This window comes from Xiphophorus maculatus, chromosome 2, assembly GCF_002775205.1.
Source record: "Xiphophorus maculatus strain JP 163 A chromosome 2, X_maculatus-5.0-male, whole genome shotgun sequence".
Classification (NCBI taxonomy): domain Eukaryota; kingdom Metazoa; phylum Chordata; class Actinopteri; order Cyprinodontiformes; family Poeciliidae; genus Xiphophorus; species Xiphophorus maculatus.
The window spans coordinates 20622458-20631227 of NC_036444.1; positions in this window are offsets into that span (position 1 = coordinate 20622458).

The following is an 8770-nucleotide window of genomic DNA, read 5'->3' on the forward strand; positions in this document are numbered from 1 at the left end:
TCAGCCTCCCTTTCTATATTTTTTCTCTCTGTTGTTTCACCTCATTACACATAACTTCATTTCTGAACTTATTTGTTTTGGTTTCTTTCTAAGTATGGATTGTTTGGGTTGAAAATGTCAATAGCACTATCATAGTATGTTTACTATCACTACTTGTGATGTGCTCGATATTTATTTTACCCACTGTATGTGTCAAAACAAGTTCCATGTAGCAAAGGCATCTCTGGTCATCTAAGACCCAAGTGTATTGTACAATGCCCATTCCTTTAGTGGTGGCAGTATCATCCTGTGGGGATGCATTTTCTTAGCAGGGAAAGGACGTTGGTCAGGGCAGATGGGAACATGCGTGGAAATACAGTACTAACTGATGCAAGTAAAAATAAGTGCACACCACACTATTCAGAATTTTTATTAGTAAAAACAACTAAAAGCCAATCACCTTCTGTGCAGCGCTTGGAGTTGTTTTTCCACATAAAATCCCAATATTACCTCAAAGTCTGAGGCTTATATCTGATGAAAGTGTGAAAAAGATGAATGGGTATGACTGCATTACCACAGCACTGTATTGACTTCTGCATGGCCACACGCTGCGCTGCTCCCGCAGTTATAATCCCCAGACGAGGAGCCAGAGCAGGGAGACATCTTTCAGTTCAAATTCCTCCCACACTTTGTTCACGCACACACACACACACACAGAGAGAGAGAAGAAGGCAGAGAACTAGCTGACAACACATGACAGGGTGTCGATAATGAGCTGACAATGTCTGGCTTCAATCCACAAGTGTCACTGTGAAGTGGCAGCAGTCTGTTTGCAGAACAGATGACAAAGAGGGCATGGAGAAGCCATCAAACTTTGATCAATATATATACAGTACAGACCAAAAGTTTGGACACACCTTCTAATTCAATGGGTTTTCTTTCTTTTCATGACTCTTTATAAGGCAAGAAATCCCACTTATTAACCTGACAGGGCAGGTTGACCTATGAAGTGAAAACCATTTCAGGTGACGACCTCTTGAAGCTCATCAAGAAAATGCAGAGTGTGTGCAAAGCAGTAATCACAGCAAAAGGTTGCTACTTTGAAGAAACTAGAATATAAGGGCTATTTTCAGTTGTTTTACACTTTTTGTTTAGTGCATATTTCCACATGTGTTATTCATAGTTTTGATGCCTTCAGTGTGAATCTGCAATGTCAATAGTCATGAAAATAAAGGAAACTCATTGAATTAAAAGGTGTGTCCAAACTTTTGGTCTGTACTGTATATATATACAGTATATACTGTATATATACTGTATATATGTAATTTGATCTAGACTTTTACATGTGTATTTCTCAAACTGGTTTTTGCTTTTACCAATTCATTTGACATGTTTCAACGTAACTGTGGCCATAAGAGGAAAAATGTACCTTATTTTTATTTGTACTTTAACATTAAATGGTCAGGTGTATTATATCAGTGTGTATTTGGATAAATCCTGATCATCCTGTAGTGGGGGAGTGTTTGAAAGACGGCGTTTGTTCTGTAACAAAGAGTACTTCCATAAGGTGTGAGATCAGGAATCTGTCCTGCAGCCTTTCCCTAGTCCTGATTAAACAACAAATTATATTCAACATAGATGGACACGTTTGTGAAAAAGGATTGACTCTACAAATTACAGATTACTATTTTTGCTTTTATATATATATATATATATATATAAAAAATTGCCTGATTCGACTGCAGGTTTTGAGTAGGCCACTTATACCACAACCATTGACTCGTGGTAGGATTCTCTTTTTAAACGTTTTTCTCCAAATGTTAAGGCATGCACATCTTCCCAAAGTTCCACTCCGTTTCACCAGAACACAGAACATTTTCCCAACAGTTTTGGGGTTCATCAAATTTCTTTTGGTTTTATTGTGAATCTGGCCCTTGAGTTATTTATGGTCACGACTGATTTTGGTCTTGCAACTCTCCCATAGGTGCCATTTTGTTATTGTTGAATTATGAGGACTAAACTCAGCTTAGGCAAGTGAAGAGTCGGGGTGCTTTAGATGTTGTTCTGGATCCGTTTGTGTCGTCATGGATGTGTTTTTGCTCATGTGAATGTGCACCGCTAACAGCTGGACATCCATCCAGGTCTCAGTAGGTTTGTACTTCTGCCATACTTTGTCCATTTCAGACAACGAATGGAACAGTGATGTTGCTTAATTAAAAACCAAATCCCACTTTAAATTTCTCCCCAACCTTAGCCCTTTGTGATGCTGCAGCAAAACCTCAGAGGCCTTCACTGAAATAAGATTCAAATTTCACACAGTTGGATTCTTGTTACTAATCAGTCGATGTAATGCACTTAGTTGCACTGGATTTTATTTTGCAGTCACACCAAACGAAATCGTAATAACAAAGTTTACACATTTTTCTTTCATTTTCATGCACTACTTTGTGTTGCTCTATCTCATAAAATCCAAAACAGAGGGGAAAAAAATTTCCGCATCAACTTGAAAAAGGTCATTTTTTGTCACACTAAAGATAGGTCTTTCTAAGTCATGTTTTGTTCAAAATCCTTCTTTTTTTTTATTCAATTAAACGTTTACCTTTTATTTGGTGTAATTGTGCTTCTGAATCTCACAAAAAGTGTTTGTCCTGTTTGCCGTTTTTCAACAAACATTTCAAAGCCAAAGTTTGTCATGTCCAATCCGTCCACTGTTAACCGATTCGTTCTTCTTCTTCTTCTTCTTCTTCGACGGTAGTGGTCAAGTTGCAGCGCTCGGGTGGAAAACATTCAGCTGACATAGCGTGTTAGCTTAGCATACACCGGAGGGACGAACAGCGCCGGATAATTACTCAGCGGTGACAGTGTATCATTGTCGCTGTCAGCCGGCCGTGTAATGGAACCTCGGAGCTATAAAAGATAGTGATTCAACCAGCAATCCACTTTTCTTCACCCCGCTGGGTTGTAAAGCCTTTAACTTCGAGCATTGCCGTGGCGCTCCGTGGTTGCCTAGCAACTAAAAGAAATTGGAGGTGTCTTTGAATTAGGGCATTATAGGACGTGATTTATACGAAGCTCTTAATGACAAATGTCTCCATAAAAAGAAAGAAAGAAGAAAAAAAACTCCCCCATTTTTCACCAGCTATTTATATCTCTTCATGATTTGAAGTTCTAATTCTGATCACAGACTCTGCGGCGTCACCGAGCCGCTTGTCTCGAGGTTAGTCGCGGGCAGCATTGCGTGTTTTTGTGGTTCTCCCTGACTATTTCCATGACACCATCAAACAGGAAATGGGAAGGGCGCTACACGACCAGAAGAGGCTTCGTAGAGCTGGGTGGAAGCTGCTAAAGAGGTCACAACTTTCCCATAATCCGAGTTCATTCATGGCTGGCCCACAAATTAAAAACTCGACGCAAACAGCTCTGGGGGGGGGGGAAATGAAGAGACCTCTCCACTGAAAACCTCCTGGTTATTCCACCAGGTTTCTGAAATCTTCCTGGGTTAAAACATAAGCATTGTTGCTTCTAAATGAACATGAACTTCTTCTCTTTGCATTATTTGAGGTCTAAAAGCACTGCATCTTTATTTTTGTGATTTTGACCATTTCTCGTTTTCTGCAAATAAATTTTAAAAAGAATTGCTTGGAATTTCGGAGACATGTTGTCAGTAGTTCATAGAATAAAAGAACAATGTTCGTTTTGCTCAAACATAAACCTATAATGAGTAAAATCAGAGAACTGATCATTTTGGTCTCCTAATTTTTTCCAGAGATGCACTTAAGCTGAGTTAAGTGTTAAGTGCATATACAGTGCCTTGCAAGAGAGATAAAAGAAAGCACTGTGCATTTCACTCTTTTTGGATTTTTATTTGCAAAAGATTTTTTTTAAACCACTTATAATTGCTTTCGATTGTGTTTCTTTACTTCAAAGTATTCTCTGTTTTATGTGAGACTATATTAATCCCAGCCAAAAAAAAGGAGACATCTAAACTTGTGCAAGTAAGGCAATAAAATATTAAAAACTCTAAGGTGTGTGAATATTAATGCACTTAAAGCCCCCCATCCACATGGATAACACATTTCATTTCCCTTGTTCTGCTCCGAGAGAAAACAACACAGTATGGCCGTCCTTTTGGTGGCCTCCTTCAGGTCTCCATTCCCACCCCCCTACAGTCGCCATGCCAACCCACACAAGGAGGAGGCTTTGCTGTGGCCCCCCTCCTCAAAGAAACTTGATGAGGTCCTGGGATAATTAGGAGCTTATTATGGAGCTCCGTGAATAGGCCAGCGGGCTCCAGGAGCCACATAGGACCGCACAATGAAAAACACCAAATTGAAGCTGAGATCAAAGGGAAGCGCTCGGCCGCAAGATAAAGAGATGAGAGAGACCTGAAAGGAAATATTGCTCTACATTCACACCTACAAATATAGCTCATAATCCCTGTTTTTAAGCCTCTGTGTGAGGGCGTTGCAGTGTGTGTTAGGATCTTTGTGTCACAAATCAGAGTATTTTTTTTTTCCCTCCCCAGGGGACTTGGATGCTGCAAAAATGTATGAAACATTGCTGGTTCTCCCACTCAGAGGCACACAAAGACATGCATGCATGCTGTTCCCCATTATACAACTACATTTGAGCTCAAACATGAGCCCTATGCAGAGCTATAGACTTCCCATTGCAATTTAGCATATGGATCTGAACAAACTATCACTACTGGCATTAGCAGACCTCAACACAGACTCTAGTGCTGTAGACACCATCGTTCTATGAGGTAGGCACAAATGGATTCAAACGCCTGGTTCAAATCATATCTCACTGATGGAAAATTGCTTGTAACTGTAGGAAATTGTTTATCAGTTATAGCTGGAACTATGGTGTACCTCAAGGTTTACTTTTACGTTCTCTACACCAGTGGCACACAAGTCCACGTTCACCAACTGCGTCCTTACGCACACCTTCATAGTACCAGGTAGGACCGCCTCTAGCTGTTAGAACGTTGTTAATTCTAGAAAAACTTCACAAATGAGACACGACGGATCAATCCTTCCACATTGTTTACACCAAATTCTGACTCTGCTGTCTGAATGTCTGGGCTGAAATCAAGACCAATCAGACCAGGAAACATTTTATTTACAACCTGTTATTGTCAAACTTTGGTGACTCTATGCTAATCATGGTATCATTTTTATGTTCATATCTGACAAGAGTGGCACCAAGTCTGATTTACTACTGCTGTACCCGATCTGCTGCAGGGTTAGCTGGGTTGTATGTTCACAGATGGTATGCTCCACGCCATACCAACAAATGTTGCCTGTGTATGACCTTGAAACAGTCTTCCCATTCTCGTCTGACCTTGGAAATCAACAAGCGCGATACCAACCACGCCACTCGTCTCACCGAATAGCTTCTCTTTTTCAGACTCAATAGAGCTCCACTTTTAGAAATACTCAGAACCGCCCATCTGGCACCAACAACCACACGCTTTCAGTCGCTACAACTCCCGTTCTTTCCAATTTGGATGGGGAAGAACGTAAAACCACATTTTACGTTAAAACTTACCAGTGCATTGTGTTGCTGACATTTTAACTGGCTTATGTTCTGTTTGTGGTAACAAGCAATTGACCAGATGTACCTACGAGCTGACAAGTGGATGTAAATGATCATGTTTCCCGATGACCCAAGTCCAAATTATGCCATTTTTAACCTCTAGAACCCGACGGACCTAGAGGTTAACAGCATTTTAGATATTAAATCTTGGGCAGCTGAGATTTTTCTGCTTAATCAGAACAAAATTGATGTGTTAGTTTTTGGCACCCAGACACACATAAGAATAAGCAATAAATAGAAAACAAAGAATGCTTTTAACCTAAGTCATTTCTTTATCAAAATCAATCAAATTTTATTTGTATAGCACATTTCAGCAGCAAGGCATTTCAATGTGCTTTACATCATATCAAACACAGAAACACAAAGTCATCAAGTGGGGGGCTCTTGCTTTTGCATCCATAAAAGGTTTACCGGTTACACTCCTACTGTGTTATATGGAATGAAATACCTATTGGTATTTTTATTCCCACTCACGCTCACAATCACGCAGTTTAAAACGATGCAAACAGCCTTTCAACAGGCTTCCGGCACGAGGCTCCGTACACGTCTTTCACGGAATTTCGAGCAGGGACTCCGCCGTCCCTCACGGATTTTTGTGCAATTCTATGGTACCTGTTAGTGTCTAGAATTTACAGGGTTTCCGTTACGCGCAGTGATCCTCAGTCACTTTAGTTCAAATATAAAACCTAAGACAATATATACAGTTTCCTGTATAGAAATATTTAAGGTATTACAAAAACTGCACAAAGTTGTGCAAAGACATACTATTTTACAAGTATACCTGTGCAAAGAGTAGCAGTAATGTAAACGACTAACTGGGGTTGCCAGGAGCAGTGATGGTTACTCAGTGTCATAGGCGTAACTTCCTGAAGGACTGGTGTGGACATGTCCCCACCAACTCTGGCACGAAGGGGACAGTCCCCACCAATATTTCCTGGACCTTTTTCTCTTTATCTATGTAACTTCATCTATGTAACTCGGGTTACATACACGTTGTATTCAAAGCATTAACAGACAGGTAATGCTTTTTAAAACTCCTTTGTAAAACGTAAATGGGAAGTCCGCTCAATGATCTAGTGCAGCGGTCCCCGACCGGTCAGCCCTTCGCAATTTTGCTGTGGACGGGTTGTTGTCTCCGATGTTGTTCTGTTACTCATTCTGCTGCAAGTTGGCTCAATTTTGACGCGCAAGACGTAACCGGTAAGATGCGGTTTAGGATTTTCAAAATAAAAGATCCGGAAGTAGTTCATTATTTCTTGCGCGGCCCGGTACGTCCGCGGCCCGGTGGTTGGGGACCACTGATCTAGTGGATTGGACATCACGTGACTAGCTGTTGCTTTGCATTGAGTCAGGAATATCGGTGGTCGGGGAAATGACACAATCAAGCAAAAAAAAAATCTGAGAAGGGGACGCAAAGTTTTGATATTGTCAACACTACGATAGCAAGATAACACTGTCCAAAGGAGCCAAAGTTAGTTAAATTTTAAATCATGGCTCCTATCAAGTAAAATTAAATTATGGGCCAACATAAAGAGAAATTCGCTTTGTTCTCTCTTGTTTCTAGAACTGACAGAAACCAAACTATAGATTTATTAGCAGAGCGAATATATATTTTACATATCCAAACATCAGCGTCTCAGCTTTAAGCCACATTTTATAGAATCCAGTCATATCGATGGTCACTCTACTCACCAACTGCCCCAATCAGGCCCATAAAAGGTTTTGTGTCTTTATTATTTGTTATAATCATATCATCATTTATTGAATAAGACTGTCTGGCATTCACATGTAAGTTTTGGCTTTATTCTTAGCACTAGAAAAGAAAAGGCCTTCCACTGACTGTGGGTCCCCCCCGTCCCTCTTGCTCCTCTTCGTCCCCACCAACGTGCAACGCAAAGTTACTCCCTTGCTCAGTGTGACTGCTGCTGGGAGGAAGGACATATGATGACGCTCCTTTGTGCATTTAGGATGCAGCAGCCCATCACTAATGGAGCTCTCCAGTGCTTTGTCAGGCAGCCATTTTTCCATGAGAGATGTCGGTTTTACTGGAGTTTTCCTGCACCGGGTTGAAGAGTCATCCCAGGACAGAGCTGGTCGTCTTGATGAGCTCAACTAATTGTTTCCTCTCAGCCGAAGCTAAACTGCAGAGTCATCCTAGAAATTCAAATGTATCCATTTAACTGTTCGTTTAAGCATTAAAGAGGCGATTTGATCTTTGCATAGTTGTCTGTTTTTAGCCTCTGTGAAGTAGTTTGTGCTACATCTGTTTATATGAAATATATTACAAATAAACTTGATTTTCACAGCTACCTGTCAGTAAGCACCTCTACTTACATCTAAACATTGTCTAATTCAAAAGTCTCTTTTCTTCTTCTGTTTTTTTTTTATTATTATTATTATTTACTTCCACTTTTGCTTGACAATTTGATCTGTGCAAAGCTTTCTCCGTGTCAGGCTGGCACCTGGAAGCTGAATATTTTCAGCCTCTGATTAACATTTGGCAGACAGTTTGTCTCTGACGATAATTCTCTTTTCATGACATATGGGTGGGGGCGTATATATTGCTGTCACTTTGTAGTTGAACTTAGCATTGAGGTTACAGGTTCCCTTCTGGTGACTCATCCGTGAAAAGCCTCTTTGTGCGTCGGTGCTGTGCAGGGAGCAGTGCACCTCTAGCAGCTTTAACAGCAGCAGTTACTATGGGAAGAGGGTCCATTGTTTTATCACCTTATACATTTTCAGAGGCAGCAGAGATTACAGGACGGAGCCATTGTGATGTGTCCTTAAGTATGCTTTATCAGAACAAGTCAGCTTTATTTTTAGATCTCAGTCAGCAGCATAGGAAAGTCCAGAGTTGCTTAGTGTTTCTCTCTGGTTTCCAAAGTCTTCACCACAGTGATCTAAAAATACAGCTGATGTTTGCATTTCCCATTTATCTGAGCCATAACTGTGACGCTGCTGACCACACTGGCTGTTTGACGGCGCTAAACTCGGTCTTTAAAGTTGATTTAATTGGAACCGAATGCGTCCCTAATCGTCTGCCCTCCCGGAAGCTAAATCAACCCGCCGCATCACACGTTCATCATGCTACGGAAAGCATCCTTGATCACAGCTGTCAACACAACCTTTAACACCGACTCTCAGACTTGACACTAATGGACCGCATAGGAAAAATGTAGCCAGATTTTTA